The sequence below is a fragment of the Scylla paramamosain genome, chromosome 44 (assembly GCF_035594125.1).
Source record: "Scylla paramamosain isolate STU-SP2022 chromosome 44, ASM3559412v1, whole genome shotgun sequence".
NCBI lineage: Eukaryota > Metazoa > Arthropoda > Malacostraca > Decapoda > Portunidae > Scylla > Scylla paramamosain.
In genome coordinates, this window is record NC_087194.1 from 10,149,750 (window position 1) to 10,169,404 (window position 19,655).

Consider the following 19,655-nt stretch of genomic DNA (forward strand, 5'->3'; position numbering starts at 1 on the left):
TTCTTCCACGATAACCTGTAACGTAACCTGTATCCACAGGTAGGTAAGGATAGGTAGGAACAGACTCTTTGTAAAACATCTTTGTAAAACACCGTGCTAACTGCATGCCTCCCCTCCTCCTGCGGCCTAGCTGCACAAGACTTTCTTCTTTCTCTCACCCCTATTCTGTCCAATTCCCTAATGCAAGAGTTAACCAGTATTCTCAATCATTCATCCCCTTCTCTGGTAAACTCTGGAACTCCCTGCCTGCTTCTGTATTTCCACCTTCCTATGATTTGAATTCCTTCAAGAGGGAGGTTTCAAGACATTTATCTTTCATTTTTTGACTACCGCTTTGGACCCTTTTCTGGGATTTTTTATTGGATTTTCTTGGTCTTGGCCAGTGTCCCTCCTACATAAAAAAAAAAAAAAACACGGAAGTTGTTCTTTGTTCATTTAATACAGGACCTCCTTGTTGCTTGTTATCGTCAACTAACGAACGCAACAGCAGGCGTCATCCTGATCACGTGCTGCTGATCCTCGTGCTGTCTACGTCCGTTTTATATAGCCGGCGGCACCTCCCGAGCAGAATAGTGGGAGAGAGGGTGCGGTGTGCTTCGTGATGGAGTCACCCTCGCTGCTAGTGACTGTTTCAAGTGAGCGGTGGAGGGCACTTCGAGATTGTTGGCGTGTCTCTTGTTGAACTCTGTGCTGTATTAGTGTGTGCACAAAACTCTAAACAGACTATAAATACTAAGTTATGTGGTGTCGTTGTATAGCTGATACCAAGACACAGTTACCTATTCCTGACGTCTCTCCAATAACCAGAGACGCAGGCACGGTGACGTATTCCTAACGTCTCTCCAGTAATCCGAGACATACTAAACTTTTCCACGTTACTACATAATCCTGTAACGAGTGAACTCTCCTGAGGTTGGTGTAAATAAATTGTATATACTAACTTTATTGAAACTTTCTTTCAAGCCCATTAATATCACGCTATCTTTAATTAAATGTTCCTGCCGCTTGCGTGACAAACTGCCGAATAGGGAAACAATGTTACCTTCTCTATCGAGCACATCTTGCTTGAATGTGTGCATTACCGGAAGGAAAGGCGGTCATCGGCAGCTTACTGTCGGGGCCACAGCCTCCCGCTAACGCAGACCATCCTTCTAAGTGATCAGTACTCGGATGTGTTTGAAAGACTGATGATTTTCCTGACTGAGACCAATTTAATCGTAGAGCTCTGATTTACATGTATATATATATATATATATATATATATATATATATATATATATATATATATATATATATATATATATATATATATATATATATATGAACTTATATGAACTTATATGAACTTATATGAACTTATATGAACTTATATGAACTTATCATTAAACCCAGCTGTGACCTCACTGAACGTTTCCCTTTGTGTCTCACAACACAAGGGGGTAGTCACAGCCTGCCCTCTAAAGACAACTCTCTTCCTCCACACAAAACTACAAGCACCTAATAACACACACACCCTTCACTCAAAAAATTTTAAAATCATGGCGACTCCTACACCAGCCTCTGGGGAGGGGACCATAAATGTCCCCAGGTCGGAGTGCCTTTCCGTCGACGACCCTAAGTGTCTTGACACCCCCCTCAACTTTTTCTTCATTAACTTCTGCAACATTCGCGGTCTAAGATCTAATTTTCAATCTGTAGAACACCACCTCTCCTCTTCTAAACCTCATCTTCTTTTCCTCACTGAAACTCAGGTGTCTGAGGCAACTGACAGTAGCCCCTTTTCTGTTCCCTCCTACTTTCTCTATCCTCATTTTCGATCCAAAGCTGGATGCTGCGTTTATGTGCGCAATGACTTAACCTGCTCTCGTGCCCACGCTCTTGAATCTTCCGAGTTTTCCACCATCTGGCTACGACTACAGAGTCATTCTCATACTAAATTTATCTGTGCTGTATACCTCTCTCCTAACTCCTCTGACTATAAGAAATTCTTTGACTTCTTAACTTCCAAAGTGGAGCACATTCTGACCTTCTTCCCTTTTGCAGAGATCTCCATTCTTGGAGACTTCAATGTTCACCACCAGCTTTGGCTTTCCTCTCCCTTCACTGACCATCCTGGTGAACTAGCCTACAACTTTGCTATCCTCCATGACCTAGAGCAATTGGTGCAATACCCTACTCGTATTCCTGACCGTCTTGGAGATACGCCCAACATTCTTGACCTTTTCCTGACCTCTAATCCTTCTGCTTATGCTGTCACCCTTTCTTCTCCATTGGGCTCCTCCGATCACAATCTCATATCTTTATCTTGTCCTATCACTCCAATCCCTCCTCAGGATCCCCCTAAGCGAAGGTGCCTCTGGCGTTTTGCCTCTGCTAGTTGGGGGGACCTGAGGCGGTATTTTGCTGATTTTCCTTGGAATGACTACTGCTTCCGTGTCAGAAACCCTTCTTTGTGTGCTGAGCGCATAACAGAGGTGATAGTGTCTGGCATGGAGGCGTACATTCCTCACTCTTTTTCTCGTCCTAAACCTTCTAAACCTTGGTTTAACACAGCTTGTTCTCGTGCTATACATGATAGAGAGGTGGCCCACAAAAGGTACTTAAGCCTTCCTTCACCAGAATCTCATGCACTTTATATTTCTGCCCGGAACCATGCCAAGTCTGTTCTCCAACTAGCCAAAAACTCCTTCATTAACAGAAAATGTCAAAACCTTTCAAGATCTAACTCCCCTCGTGATTTCTGGCATCTAGCCAAAAATATCTCCAATAACTTTGCTTCTTCTTCTTTCCCTCCTCTACTTCAACCAGATGGCACCACTGCTATCACATCTATTTCTAAAGCTGAACTCTTTGCTCAAACCTTTGCTAAAAACTCTACCTTGGACGATTCTGGGCTTGTTCCTCCCTCTCCTCCACCCTCTGACTACTTCATGCCTCGTATTAAAATTCTTCGTAATGATGTTTTCCATGCCCTCGCTGGCCTAAACCCTCAGAAGGCTTATGGACCTGATGGGGTCCCTCCTATTGTTCTCCGAAACTGTGCCTCCGTGCTTGCACCTTGCCTAGTCAAACTCTTTCAGCTCTGTCTGTCAACATCTACCTTTCCTTCTTGCTGGAAGTTTGCCTACATTCAACCTGTTCCTAAAAAGGGTGACCGCTCTAATCCCTCAAACTACCGTCCTATTGCTTTAATTTCCTGCTTATCTAAAGTTTTTGAATCTATCCTCAACAGGAAGATTCTTAAACATCTATCACTTCACAACCTTCTATCTGATCGCCAGTATGGGTTCCGTCAAGGCCGCTCTACTGGTGATCTTCTGGCTTTCCTTACTGAGTCTTGGTCATCCTCTTTTAGAGACTTTGGTGAAACTTTTGCTGTTGCCTTGGACTTATCAAAAGCCTTTGATAGAGTCTGGCACAAAGCTTTGATTTCCAAACTACCCTCCTACGGTTTCTATCCTTCTCTCTGTAACTTCATCTCAAGTTTCCTTTCTGACCGTTCTATTGCTGCTGTGGTAGACGGTCACTGTTCTTCTCCTAAATCTATTAACAGTGGTGTTCCTCAGGGTTCTGTCCTGTCACCCACTCTCTTCTTATTATTCATTAATGATCTTCTAAACCAAACTTCTTGTCCTATCCACTCCTATGCTGATGATACCACCCTGCACTTTTCCACGTCTTTTCATAGACGTCCAACCCTTCAGGAGGTAAACATATCACGCAGGGAAGCCACAGAACGCCTGACTTCTGATCTTTCTAAAATTTCTGATTGGGGCAGAGCAAACTTGGTATTGTTCAATGCCTCAAAAACTCAATTCCTCCATCTATCAACTCGACACAATCTTCCAGACAACTATCCCCTCTTCTTCAATGACACTCAACTGTCCCCCTCTTCTACACTGAACATCCTCGGTCTGTCCTTTACTTATAATCTGAACTGGAAACTTCACATCTCATCTCTAGCTAAAACAGCTTCTATGAAGTTAGGTGTTCTGAGACGTCTCCGCCAGTTTTTCTCACCCCCCCAGCTACTAACTCTGTACAAGGGCCTTATCCGTCCATGTATGGAGTATGCTTCACATGTCTGGGGGGGTTCCATTCATACTGCTGTTCTAGACAGGGTGGAATCAAAAGCTTTTCGTCTCATCAACTCCTCTCCTCTAACTGACTGTCTTCAGCCTCTCTCTCACCGCCGCAATGTTGCATCTCTTGCTGTCTTCTACCGCTATTTTCATGCTAACTGCTCTTCTGATCTTGCTAACTGCATGCCTCCCCTCCTTCCGCGGCCTCGCTGCACAAGACTTTCTTCTTTCTCTCACTCCTATTCTGTCCACCTCTCTAACGCAAGAGTTAACCAGTATTCTCAATCATTCATCCCTTTCTCTGGTAAACTCTGGAACTCCTTGCCTGCTTCTGTATTTCCACCTTCCTATGACTTGAATTCCTTCAAGAGGGAGGTTTCAAGACACTTATCCACCAATTTTTGACCACTGCTTTGACCCTTTTAGGGACTGGCATTTCAGTGGGCATTTTTTTTATTAGATTTTTGTTGCCCTTGGCCAGTATCCTTCCTACATAAAAAAAAAATTTATCTGCATATAATACGTAGTGATGCTGCGTAGCCTCCCTTCTTGTGTGACTGAGTTGCTTCTCCCTCTTCCTTGCCCTGACAAGGACAATAGCTTTGTCACAGGATTAGGAATCCCATATGACTGTAGAGCGTGTGAAAGAATATATGTATGTATATTATATTGTATATTTAAGTGAAAAAAGTAAAGTAAAAGTTTAAGAAAGTAAAAGTTTAAAAAAAGTAAAGTAAAAGTTTAAGTAAAAAAAAAAAGACAAAAAAATAAATAACGAGGTTAAAAATACAATGATAAAATAAAATAAAATAAAATAAATAATAAAAATCTTATAAAATAAAAAAAGTGGTCTAATACTCGCGCAAAAAAAAATAAAAAAATAAATAAATAAATAATAATAATAAAATAAATAAATAAATAAAAATAAGTTTAACACCAGACGGAGCACGGCCTTGGTAATTTTCATCTTCAATGCTGCTAATTTGCCAGAAAGGAATTATGTAGATTACGAAATGATTACCATTCGTCCCTACACTCAGAATCCTCTCCGTTGTTTCGCCAGCTTTACGGTCGGTCACCATGGTAACGCTTGTCCGTCTTCGCACTCTTACTGCGGTAGATGTGCTGAAAAGTCATATGGTGGAACAGAGCATCTCTTTAGAAAAGAAGTGCCGTAACTGTGAAGGTGCTCACTCCACTTTCTCACGCGACTGCCCTGCATAGAAAGTGGAGAAAGAGGTCTGCACAGTTAAGGCTACTGAAAGAAACTCTTACTATGAGGCGAGAACGCGAGTGAAGCAGACGCAGGCAGCGCCTGCTTCAAACGTCTCATATGTCTCAACGGTAAGAGTTCAGCCATCCGGACCGATCCGCCGTCCGCCGCATCTACCCCAACACCCTCACCCTCAACTTCTGCCTCTCTCACTTCTAAATTTACATCTACTACTACCAAAACCTCTACCTCTATCACTTCCTTTGCTCCATATCTGTCTGCTGTTTCTACAACTCCCAATAAGGATGAAAAGAACAATTAATTAATAGATATAGGAGGAGGCAGTAAGCACCTGTTAAACGATCATTACTCCCAGTGAGGTCTAAAGCACTGGATCAGGAGGTGCTGCGAACTTATCATTAAAACCAGCTGTCACCTCACTGAACGTTTCCCTTTGTCTCACAACACAATGGGGCAGTCATAGCCTGCCGTCTAAAGACAACTCTCTTCCTCCACACAAAACTACAAGCACCTAATAACACACACATACCCTTCACTAAAAGAATCAAAATTATCATGGCGACTCCTATACCAACCTCGGAGTCCCCATCTGGGGAGGGGACCGCAAATGTCCCCAGGTCGGACTGCTCTTCTGATAATGACCCCTATATAAGTGTCTTGACACCACCCCCCCAGCATTTTCTTCATTAATTTCTGCAACATTCGCAGTATAACATCTAGTTTTCAATCCGTAGAAGACCACCTTTCCTCTTCTGAACTACATCTTCTTTTCCTCACCGAAACACAAGTGTCTGAGGCAACTGACAGTAGCCCCTTTTCTGTTCCCTCCTACTTTCTCTATCTTTATTTTCAATCCAAAACTGAATTTTGCGTTTATGTGTGCAACGACTTAACCTGTTCTTGTGCCCATGTTCTTGAATCTTCCAAGTTTTCCACCATCTGGCAACGACTACAAAGTTACTCTCAAACTAAATTTATATGTGCTGTTTACCTCTCACCTAACTCCTCTGACCATAAGAAATTCTCTGACTACTTAACTTCCAAAGTGTAGCACATTCTCTCTTCCCTTTTGCAGAGATCTCTATTCTTGGAGACTTCAATGTTCACCACCAGATTTGGCTTTCCTCTCTCTTCACTGACCATCCTGATCAACTAGCCTTCAACTTTGCTATCCTCCACGACCGAAAGCAATTGATTTAACACCCTATTCGTATTCCTGACCGTCTTATAGATACGCTTAACATTCTTGACCTTTTCCTGACCTCTAAGCCTTCTGCTTATGCTGTCACCCTCTCTTCTCTGTTGGGCTCCTCTGATCACAATCTCATATCTCTGTCTTATCCTACCTCTTCAATCCCTCGTCAGGATCCCTCTAAGCGAAGGTACCTCTGGCGTTTTGCCTCTGCTATTTGGGGGAACCTGAGAAGGTATTTTGCTGATTTTCCTTGGAATGATTACTGCTTCCGTGTCAGAGATCAGTCTTTCTGTGCCGGGCGCATAACAGAAGGTGATAAGTGTCATGGAGGCGTACATTCCTCACTCTTTTTTTCTTCCTAAACCTTCTAAACCTTGGTTTAACTCAGCATGTTCTCGTGCTATACATGATACAGAGGTGGCCCACAAAAGCCTCCATCACCAGAATCTCATGTACTTTACATTTCTGCCTGGAACCATGACAAGTCTGTTCTCCAACTAGCCAAAAACTCCTTCATTAATAGAAAGTGTCAAAATCTTTTAAGATCTAACTCCCCTCGTGACTTCTGGCATCTAACCAAAAGTATTTCCAATAACTTTGTTTCTTCTTATTTCCCTTTTTTTTATTTCAACCACATGGCACCACTGCTATCACATCTATTTCTAAAGCTGAATTCTTCGCTCAAACTTTGCTAAAAACTCTACCTTGGACGATTCAGGGCTTGTTCCTCCCTCTCCCCCACTCTCTGACTACTTCATGCTACCTATTAAAATTTTTCGCATCACTGGCCTAAACCCCCGGAAGGCTTATGGAAATGATGGGTCCCTCCTATTGTCCTCCGAAACTGCGCCTCCGTGCTTGCACCTTGCCTAGACAAATTCCTCCAACTCTTTCAGTCAACATCTACCTTTCCTTCTTACTGGAAGTTTGCCCACATTCAGCCTATTCCTAAAAAAGGGTGACCGTTCTAGTCCCTTAAACTACCGTCCAATTGCTTTCCCTCAGATTTCCCGCCTATATAAAGTTTTTTAATCTATCCTGAACAGGAAGATTCTTAAATATCTATCACTTCACAACCTTCTATCTGATGGCCAGTAGGGTCAAGGTCGCTCTATTGGTGATCTTCTGGCTTTCCTTACTGAGTCTTGCTCATCCTCTTTTAGAGATTTTGATGAAACTTTTTCTGTTGCCTTGGATATATCAAAAGCTTTTGATAGAGTCTGGCACAAAGGTTGCATTTCCAAACTATCCTCCTACGGCTTCTATCCCTCTTTCTGTAACTTCATCTCATGTTTCCTTTCTGATCGTTCAGTTGCTGCTGTAGTAGACGATAACTGTTTTTCTTTTAAATTTATTAACAGTGATGTTCCTCAGGGTTTTAACCTGTCACCCACGCTCTTCTTATTATTCATCAATGACCTTCCAAACAAAACTTCTTGTCCTATCATTTCCTACGCTGATGATACCACCCTGCACTTCCAACGTCCAACCCTTCAGGAAGTAAACATTTCATGCAGAGAAGCCGCAGAACGCCTGACTTCTGATCTTTCTAAAATTTGTGATTGGGGCAGAGCAAACATGGTATTGTTCAATGCCTTAAAAACTGAATTCCTCTATCTATCAACTCAACACAACCTTCCATACAACTATCCCCTCTTCTTCAATGACATTCAAATGTCCTCCTCTTCTACACTGAACATCCTCGGTCTGTCCTTTACTCATAATCTGAACTGGAAACTTCACATCTCATCTCTAGCTAAAACAGCTTCTATGAAGTTAGGTGCTCTGAGACGTCTCCACCAGTTTTTTTCACCCTCCACCTCCCCCCCGGGAGCTGCTAACTCTGTACAAGGGTCTTATCCGTTCATGTATGGAGCATGCTTCATATGTCTGGGTGGGAGGGGGGGTTTCCACTCATACCGCTCTTTTAGACGGGGTGGAATCAAAAGTTTTTCATCTCATCAACTCCTCTCCTCTAACTGACTGTCTTCAGCCTCTCTTTCATCGCCGCAGTGTTGCATCTTTAGCTGTCTTCTACCGCTATTTTCATGGTAACTGCTCTTCTGATCTTGCTAACTGCAACTATCTTGCTAACTTGCTAACAAAGCACAACACTGTGCGGGTTAAGCCACAATATTCAAGGTGTTTACAGTGGAACTGTAGAAGTAACTAGAATATTTATTTATGACTTTTAGTGAAAATACACAGGCCGTCCGTTAGTCTAAAGGAGACGAGACTGTCGGGTGAGTTTGATCCTACAATGCTAATTAAACACTACCATCCGTATAGAAGATATGAGGGACACGGCGTTGCCATATGCATACAATGATACAGACGGTAGTGACGTTGAATACACCTCTGGAAGCTGTTGTGCGCAAGGTGATATTCAACAACACGCATCTCTAATTATCTCCCGATGCGTCCATTGTTGATAACGATATTACATCACTGATTAGCCAGCTTCCGGGCAACAAGTTAGTTCTGACGACATCAACGCCCATCATTAACAATAGGGAAGTTAGAGGTCAAGTGTTAGGTCAAGTGTACGTGGGGAGCACGTAGTTAAAATACTATTAAAGTCAAACCTCTGTCTTTTGAAAGATATAAGTGCGACTCGTGTAGATGATCGGACTAGTAACACGACTGCCATTGACTGTTATAGCTCTTAGGAAGTCATCAATGACTCCCACGGAAGTGACTGCATATCTGCATCTCTTATTCACGCAACATCCCGCCTTCGTAATTTTAACTTCAAGAGAGCAGATAGAGCAGCCTTCCATTGGACTGCCGACGCAGATATATCGGAAGAGGACATTGACACCACGGTGTCTATGTCCTATAATGGTGTATATGTCCTTAATTCAGCAACGAAACATAATCCAAATTACACGCCGCCGAGGCAAGTATTCCGATTACTTCTATAGTTCGTACAATGCGTGGACTTTCATGGTGGACATCGAATTTCCGACAAACACTCTATGAGCGCAATAAATGATACAGGCATTTCAGCCAGCAGACCAGTCAAGCAAATTTCATAGCCCATAAAAGACATGGGCTCAGGCAAGAAAAGTAATCCGTACTGGTAAGAGAGACTCATTCACACAGTCAACTGCACAACCCCACTATCACAAGGCTAGAAAACCATTCGCATATTAGATACCAAAAAAACACATCCCTATTACAATTCTGAAAGTCAACAATATTATAATAGACAACCAAGCAACGACTGTCAACGCAATAGCAGAGCACTTTCACCGTAAAGAGGCAGCGGAACTCACTGTCCCAAATTTTGCCACAGGAGGCGTAAACTCTGACTACAACGCAGAGTTTATGTTGGATGAACTCCTCTTTGCCCTGAAATCCTGTAAAGGCTCCTCTCCCGGTCCAGACAATATTTCGTGCAATATTTTGCAACATCTCGGCCACCAGTCCCTTGCAGAATTATTACACTTTTACCACAGACTATGGACCACCTACACCAGTGCATTTTGTCACATTGCGCTCACGATCTGTCTATGTAAGGTCATGGAACGTATGATAAAAAGAAGGCTAACTTTTGTTTTAGAAACAAAGTGTTTGTTAGGTTTTCGGAAGTTCCAAGACACGATGGATCAGCTAACAAACCTGGAGCATTGCATTTCAGAGGCATATGCCAAAAATTAATTCATAATGGGGGATGTTTCTGGACAAAGCCTTTCAATATGATATAGCGACACGGTATCCTCATAAAACTCTACGCTCACGGCTTCAGAGATAACATGCCTAGTATTGTTTATAACTTTTTTTCTTTTTTTTTTTTTCAGGACAGAACATTCTCTGTCAAGGAATCTTAAACACTCACTATACGATGACGACTGTGCGCTGTTACATTCCTCGCCTAATGCACAGTTCTTGGCGGGCAGATTCAAGTTGTCATTCCTAAGTGTATTAACCCTTCAAGGCCAGCTAATAACATTTATAAAAATCAGTAAAGTTCCTGGGTTTGTATTTTGACAGCAGTCTCAAAAGTCGTAAAAAATCAATTTTCTTAAGTATCTTTCTGGACCTCATGGGGAACAGACAGAAAATCTTTTATTAATGGTGTATATGTCCTTAATTCGTTCTCACTTAAACTATGGCTCACCGATGTATGGGTCTGCGCCGGAACCAAGACTGAGGAGACTGGATTTTTTTTTTTTTTTTTTTTTAGAACGAATATATACGAATGTGTCTTTTATCCCATGGGATAAAAGGAGCCCAGAAGGCTCCCCTCGGTAACACATTAAACATAATTATATGCCCGCACCACTACCTCTACAATGCGGTCCGCTTTCCAGTTCCTGAAAGACTCCACATGCTCTGCCAGCGCACAGGCATCAGATTGGACGACGCAGACCTGCTCGCGCTGCTTACCTTTCCCCGCTGGAAACGTCATACCACCACCTTCACCATCAACTGGCTCCCGCGGAAAAAGGCTGTCGTTACCGAGGCAGAGCTCGTCTAGCACTTCTCATAGCTGGTCTCCCTCCATCCCGACTTCTCTACACAGATGGTTCCAAGGCGGATGAATATGTGAGTGCAAGTGTGTGGTCGTGTGAGCGTGCCCTCAGGTTTCGACTGCCTTCCCATACATCGGTGTTTTCTGCTGAAACTTTTGCTATTGATGTCCTTAAACCATGCATTAGATTCATCTTATTGGATATATTATTATTTGTACGATATGTTTTCCCGGCGGCAAGCCAAGCACTGCTTGTCGCCAAGAGTGTATCCTCAGTTCCGGGCCGAGCCCAATAAGGGAGAGATGTGTGTCCCTGTGTCTCGCTCCCCTGCCTAGCTATCTTGCATGGCGCAGTGAAACCCTTCCCTACACCGGTCAAGATGCCTCTACCTCGCCGATCCCCTCGCTCGACGCCTAGGGCCTCGACGACAGTGGTTCCTCGCAGCCTCCAGCCGCTGCTCCAGCAGGCAAGGCAGACCATCAGTGACCAGCAACAAGCCATCACCACCTTGCAGGTCAACATGGCGGCGCTCATCACACGAGGCAACGTGGCGCCAGCCGCTCGGGTGCCTCTCTCGGCTGCCCCCGAGAAATGCGACCTGGATATGACACCAGCTGCATTCAGGTCGTGGAAACGGTCCATGGAGTGCTGGCTTCTCCTCTGCAAGTGGCCACGCCAGGAAGCGGTCCATCACGTCAGACTCCTCTGTGGCCCCCCGCTGCAACGTGCCTTGGACGCCAGATTCACCTTCAACCAGTGGAGCGCCCTCACACAGCAGGAGGCGCTGGACGCCATTGGTAACCTAGTGCTTCGCTCCTGCAGCCCGGCAGTGCAGTGGGCAGAGTTTTTCGGTGTCAGCCAAGGGCAGGACGAGTGTGTTAGTGACTACTTCGTACGGGGCGCCCAGAAAGTCAACGACTGCGCTTCCGAGTGTCCCCAGTGCAGCCTCAACCTCTCTGAGTACTTGCTATTGAAAAAGCTTGTGGTAGGCATCCGCGACACGGGCCTAAAACAGCAGGTGTATCAGGCGTGTGACTCGTTAGGCAGTGTGGACGCCCTAAGGGCCATGTATTGTGCATATGAGGCAGCCCGCCAACACACCACAGGCGTGGGCGGTTGGCGGGAAAGCAGTCGCGCTGCTGGCATCGTGCGGGCCGAGGAGAACGGGTACCAGACGCTCGACGCCGCCGCTGCCACCACCTCTGGCAAGACACAGCCCTCACGTACTTGCTGGAACTGTGGTACTTCGCACACCCCTGACAGAGCTTCCTGCCCGGCCAGGGAAGCAGTCTGCGTCGCCTATCGTAAGAAAGGTCACTTCAAGAGGTGCTGCAGGAGCTCCAAGCGCCCACACGGCACTGCATCTGCCTACGCCGTCTCGGGATCAGTGACAACGGCAGGCGCGAACGTGTCCCGCCAACCCACCATAGAGGTAACAGTGGCGCTTGGCAAGGGCGCCAAGCACCGCACAGCAGCTGTGGCAGACACCGGCGCCCAGGTGTGCGTCGCGGGGGCGGCCCTCCTGTCCAGTCTCAACAAACAACCCACCCAGCTACAGGGATGTGCAAGCTTGCGGGATGTAGCGGACTTGCCCTTACGGTGCCTCGGATCGTGCCGGTGTGACATTTACCTTGGCGGCCATGCTACACAGAAAGAAGTATACTTCGTACCCTCCGCCAGGTCGCTGTTCCTGTCACTGAGCGCGTGCAAGGAGCTGGGGCTGGTGCCCGCCGACTTCCCTCACCACTCCCTGCCGACAGTGCAAGCAGTGGAAGCGCGTGACACGACCGCCGAGCCTGCCCAGCCGCCTGCCAAACCCGCCACGATACCATTCCCGCCACACGAGGAGCACGTACGACGGCTAGAGGAGTGGCTACTACAACACTTCTCGGCCTCCGCCTTCAACACCACAAGGAGCCCGCTGCCCGTGATGGACGGCGAGCCTCACCACATCCACCTGGCACCCAACGCTGTCCCCTACGCCTGCCACACGCCCGCCTCGGTGCCGAAACACTGGGAGGACGAGGTGAAAGCCCAGCTTGAAGACGACGTACGGCGAGGCGTCATCGAGCCCGTCCCGGCAGGGGAACCCACGGAGTGGTGTGCCCGCATGGTTGTGGTAGCAAAGAAATCAGGGCAACCGCGGAGCACCGTCGATTATCAGCGCCTCAACGCCGCATGCCGCAGAGAGACACACCACACCCCTGCCCCCTTCGACATGGTGTCTAGTGTCCCCAAACATTGCTTCAAGACAGTGGGTGACGCTTATTGGGGGTACCACCAAGTCAGGCTGGACGAGGAGAGTCGAAGTCTCACCACCTTCATCACCCCATGGGGGAGGTTCAGGTACCTCCGGACCCCCATGGGCCACTGTTCTGCAGGCGACGCATACACAAAGCGCTTCGATGACGCCATCCAAGGCATCGTGAGGAAGCACAAGTGTATCGACGACACCCTCCTCTACGACAGCAACATCGAAGACGCATTCTGGCACACGTACGAGTTTCTGGCGACCTGTGCAGCCAAGGGGATTACTTTGAAGCCTGAAAAATTCCAGTTCGCACGGAGGGAGGTGGATTTCGTGGGTTTTCGCCTCGGCTGGGAGGAGTACAAACCCACAGACGAGCGCCTAGCGACAATCAAAAGCTTCAGGATGCCTGACAAGCCCTCCATCTCAGACATCAGGTCGTGGTACGGGTTTGTCAATCAACTTGCCCCATTCCTCGCCACAGCCCCAATCATGAACGCCTTCAGGGAGCTCCTGAAGAAGCCGTGCGGAAAGGCTGTGTACTGGGACGAGCACCTGCAGGAGAAATTCCGCCGCGCTCAGGACACCATATGCCAGCTTGCAAAGGACGGCCTGGCATATTACGACAAAACCCGCCCCACAGTTGCCCTCACAGACTGGAGCAGGGAGGGCATTGGATTCATTATCCTGCAGCAGTTCTGCCACTGCTAGTCTGCTGCCGCTCCCTTCTGCTGCAGGGCGGGCTGGCGTCTGGCCCTGTGCGGAAGCCGCCACCTCACGGCCGCCGAGACTGGTTACGCCGCGGTAGAGGGGGAAACCTTGGCTGTGGTGTGGTGCCTCCAGAAAGCCCGGCTGTTCTTGTTGGGGTGCCCGAACCTCACCATCGTCACCGACCATTGCCCTCTCACCAAGCTGCTGGGGGACAGGGCCCTCACAGAAGTCATCAACCCACGACTCTTCCGGCTCAAGGAGCGAACGCTACAGTACCGCTTTCAAGTCAAATATCTGCCAGGAAAAAGGAACGCCGCAGCCGACTTCCTGTCCAGGTACCCAGCCCTCAGAAGCCCCACCACAGACACCGACGCCGACCTGGATGAGGACCTCACCGAGGCAGTAGCAGCCGTGGTCATCGCCACAGCCGAACACGAGGGTCACATTCTCGACGAGTCAGCGGTGAGAAAATCTGCAGCCGACGACCCTGTCTACCAACTACTACTGGCCAAAGTGTTGGCCGCGGACTGGCACCCACACAAAGCGCAAGAAGTGGCCTGCCTGCGCCCGTTCTATGGCGTGAGAGACCGGTTGGCAGTCTCTCAAGACCTTGTCACATACACCTTTGACCAGGGTTGTGTGCGACTCGTGATTCCTGAGCCCCTCCGCCCACAGGTAGCAGCAAACTTACACGCTGGTCACCAAGGGGTAGATTCCATGCTGCGGAGGGCAAGGCAATGTGTATACTGGCCCGGGTTGGAAGGGGACCTGCAGCACTACCGGGCGTCGTGCACGTCATGCGAGACGCACGCTCCCTCTCAGCCCTCAGAAACACTCGTCATCACGCCGCCCCCAGAGTACCCATTCCAATCCACAGTGGCGGACATGTTTCAGCATGAGGGGCACACCTACATGGTCTACGCTGACAGGCTCACTGGATGGCTAGAACTCGCCCATTTCCCACACGGTGCTACATCTAATAAAATCAAGAGTCAAATGAGGCAGTACTTCACGCGATGGGGCGCCCCGGAACAGCTGTCCACTGATGGGGGGCCGAACCTGGCGAGCGAGGAAATGTCGGAATTCCTCAAGAAGTGGGGTGTCATTGCACGCCTGTCCTCAGCACAGTACCCACAGTCAAACGGGTGGGCCGAAGCAGCGGTCAAGACGGCCAAAAGAATCATCAGAGCCAACACAGGTAGCGGGGGCTCATTGGACACGGACAAAACCTCCCTCGCTGTGCTGCAGTACCTTAACACCCCGCTGCGATCTGTCAACAAGTCCCCCGCCCAACTTGCCACCGGAAGGCAGCTGCGTGATGGCGTGCCAACGGCCCGACGACATTACAAGGTGGACAGGCACTGGGGAAGGACGCTGCGTGAGAGAGAAGTGAAAATGGGGGAGGAAGGCAACACCCTGATGGCAACCTGCACACCCAGACAGTTCCGGCCCCTGTCCCCCGGCACACGAGTAAGGATGCAGAACCAGGCCTCGGGCACGTGGAGGCGCTGCCCTACAGGCAGTACACCGTCAGGCTTGATGGTAGCGGCCGAATAAGCCTCAGGAACAGGAAGCATCTGCGGCCCGTCGCTGTCAACCCCACCGCCCGCACCGCCAACCCTGCGCCCACCAACCCCGCCTGCTGCTCAACCAACCACGACACCCGCACAAGTCTCAACCCCCACCCAACCTCAGCTACGCCCCGCACCCAGGAGGCAGGTGCGGCGACCGGGGTGGCTGAGCGACTATGTGTAACACACACACACACACACACACACACACACACACATACACATATCAGATTAATGTGTTGCAGGCACACATTTATCTTACAGGGGGATATTGGATATATTATTATTTGTACGATATGTTTTCCGGCGGCAAGCTAAGCACTGCTTGTCGCCAAGAGTGTATCCTCAGTTCCGGGCCGAGCCCAGTAAAGGAGAGATGTGTGTCCTTGTGTCTCGTTCCCCTGCCTAGCTATCCTACACATCTCATTTTTTTTTTTTTTTTATTCTGTCAGCCCTTCGGCAATAGAGTCCAGCCACTCGGATTCAAATGAAATCTAGGGCAACATCATTAATAAGAATTAATGCCATAAATCCTTCTCACTGATTTGTTTGTCTGGATTTTCCAGTACACACAGGAATAAACAGGTTGACATGCTGGCTCGGTCTGCTACAAAGATCGAGGGAGCATGAAACATTCGTTGGGATCTGCAGTCCTGCCTCTCAGTCATCAGTAAAACTCCTGTGGCAGGGTCATTGGGTTAACCTACATCTACACTCCATCAAACCCATCCTGGGCTCGTGGGCCTTCTCCAATCTCCCGACATGGCGGGAGGAGGTGCTCATTGGAGTGAGGAGATCCTTGACAGCTTACTGCCGGTGTCGTAGGTTTTAGTGACCAGCTACTTTCAAGTGTCCGAGTGCGCGCGCAGCCCTATGTTCACTGCCAGACGTATGGATCATTTACTCCCACCCACGGTAACGCACAAATCTCCCTGGACTCCCTCTTAAGGACACTCATTTTATTCTCGGAAGAACGTTTAGACGTTGGCTGATATCCATTAGCTACTATGCCACATCACACAATCTCTCTCTTTAATATATTTCTTTTTACTTTTTATTGGAATTCAAGTATTAGGTATGGATTATTTAGCTAATCAAACCATTCAATACCACTAACTAACCCAGCATTATCTAACGTAACCCAAATGATGTGTAGCAATACCTAATCTAACCTAACCTAACCTACATGACATGACTACTATTGCTGTTGTCGAATGGTGTCGGCTGAAGACGTCTGTGTGTTGCAATGGCTGGGAGTAAATGTGCCGTACGTCTGGCAGTAAAAATGGTGCTGTACGCGCACTCAGTCACTTTTTTTTTTTTTTTTATGTAGGAGGGACACTGGCTAAAGGCAACAAAAATCCAGTACAAAAAAAAAAAAAAATGCCAGTCCCAGAACAGGGTCCAAAGCGATAGTCAAAAACTGAAGGATAATTATTTTGAAACCTCCCTCTTGAAGGAATTCAAGTCATAGGAAGGTGGAATTACAGAAGCAGGCAGGGAGTTCCAGAGTTTACCAGAGAAAGAAATGAATCATTGAGAATACTGGTTGACTCTTACATTACAGAGGTGGACAGAATAAGGGTGAGAGAAAGAAGAAAGTCTTGTGCAGCGAGAAGCGGGAGGAGAGGAGGCATGCAGTTAGCAAGATCAGAAGAGCAGTTAACATGAAAATGGTGGTAGAAGACAGCTAGAGATGCAACATTGCAGTGATGAGAGAGAGGCTGAAGACAGAGAAGAGTAGCTGATGAGACGAAAAGCTTTTGATTCCACCCTGTCTAGAAAAGCGGTATGAGTGGAGCCCGTTCGCCCCCCATAAGAGGGAGCGGGTTCCCTTTGGAAGTTGTCAAAGAATTTCTTATAGTAAGTGGAGTTAGGTGAGAGGTATACAGCACAGATAAATTTAGTTTGAGTGACTATGTAGTCATAGCTAGATGGTGGAAAACTCGGAAGATTCAAGAGCATGGGCACGAGAGCAGGTTAAGTCGTTATGCAACATCAGTTTTGGATTGAAAAGGAGGATAGAGAAAGTAGGAGGGAACAGAAAAGGTGCTACTGTCAGTTGCTTCAGACACCTGAGTTTCAGTGAGGAAAAGAATATGTGGTTTAGAAGAGGAGAGGTGGTGTTTTACAGATTGAAAATCAAATCTTAGACCGCGAATGTTGCAGAAGTTAGTGAAGAAAAAGTTGAGGGGAGTGTCAAGACACTTAGGGTCGTTATCAGAAGAGCAGTCCGACCTGGGAACATTTGTGGTTCCCTTCACAGATGAGGACTTCGAGGTTGGTATAGGTGTCGCTATGATGATTTTGAATTTTTGAGTGAAGGGTGTGTGTATTATTAAGTGCTTGTAGTTTTTAATGAAGGAAGAGAGTTGTCTTTAGAGGGCAGGCTGTGACTGTCCCCTTGTGTTGTGAGACACAAAGGAAAATGTTCAGTGAGGACACAACTGGGTTAAATGATAAATTCACAGCACCCCCTGATCCAGCGCTTTAGACCTCACTGGGAGTAATTATCATTTCGGCAGGTGCCTACTGCGTCCTCTGTCAAATTGAAAACTTGAAACTAGCTGGTCACTTGAAGCTACTACAACGGTGGCCGCGGCATCCCGCTAACGCAGACCACTCTTTTGGGTGATGATAATCCGGATGTGGTCGATAGACTGATGATTTTCCTGCCTGAGACCAATTTAATCAAAGAGCTGTGATTTACATGCATACATGTATCATGCATACGTGATACCATGCACCTTGTGCTAGGGGGTTCCACTAACACATGTAGTTATCTCCAAATCCAGGGATAACAACAAACACTGTCCAAAATATCATCCAGTATAATAACAAACTGCCAAGTACAGAGTGAACCTTATGGCCCAGAGACCAGCCGCTGACTGAGAGGCGCGCATGACGCCAACTAAGGAGTGATCCGAAAAGAAAAGGGAACCGAGAAGCGTCGTACATACAAATTGAATACATATATATATATATATATATATATATATATATATATATATATATATATATATATATATATATATATATATATATATATATATATAAAAGTACCTCATTCTTAAACTCTGACCCATTATCAGAAAGCAAAACTGAAGGTGTAGTGAATGGATAAAGGAGGTAGGACTCTAACGCATGGGCCACAAGTGTAGAAGATTTGTTGGGAAAAGTTGAAAGAATAACAAAGCGACTGAAGTGATCAACACAGACTAGAACATATGAAGATCCTTGGTGACTGCGAGGTAATTGCAGAAGGACCATAGCAACAGTATCAAAAGGACCAACAGGAGTCGGATATTCAAGCATTGGAGCTGTGTGAGTGATACCTTTAGTTTGTGCACGAGAAAGACATTACGCTACATGATTTGTGATGTCAAGACTCATAGTAGAACAGCAATAACGCTTACGCGCCATTGTTGAGGATTTGTCACGTCCTGGATGACCAGACCAGGGACCGTCATGAATGAGCTGAAGCACAGATGGAACTAAAGAAGTAAGAATGACAAGTTGCGTCACTGTTTGCTCATGAACTGACACAGTATGACATAATATACCATCAACAAGGGAAAAGCGAGACAAAAGAACATGCAACTTGGGTAAATCAGACTCATCATCCGATTCTAAGGCATATACCACAGCAGACCGACAATAAAGGGTCTTGATGCTGGGCAGCAAAAAGTTCCTCTCATGAAAAATTAATAATTTCTGACACAGAAGCAACAGCAACATTTCGAGAGAGAGCATTTGCAATCACATTTGCTTTACCGGGCAAATGGTTGATCGTCGGGTTAAATTCATTGACTATGACAAACCATCTGGCAAGACGACCTGAAAATTTTTTACCCTTGAAATGGTAAAGCAAGGAAGCATGATCAGTGTAAACAGTCAATTGGTAGATATAGATGATGTCACGAAAATGACGTAAGCCTATACCAGTGCCAGAGCCTCTAGGTGAGTAATTGAGTAGCGAGACCATTCAGGGTACGGCTGGCATATGCAATGACATGAGGATAAGAACTCTCAGTCTGCTGCATTAAAACAGCGCCTACTCCTAAAGTACTTGCATTGGTGAAGAGTGTAAAAAGGAGGCTGTAATCTGGAAAGGCAAAAATTGGAGCATGAGAGTG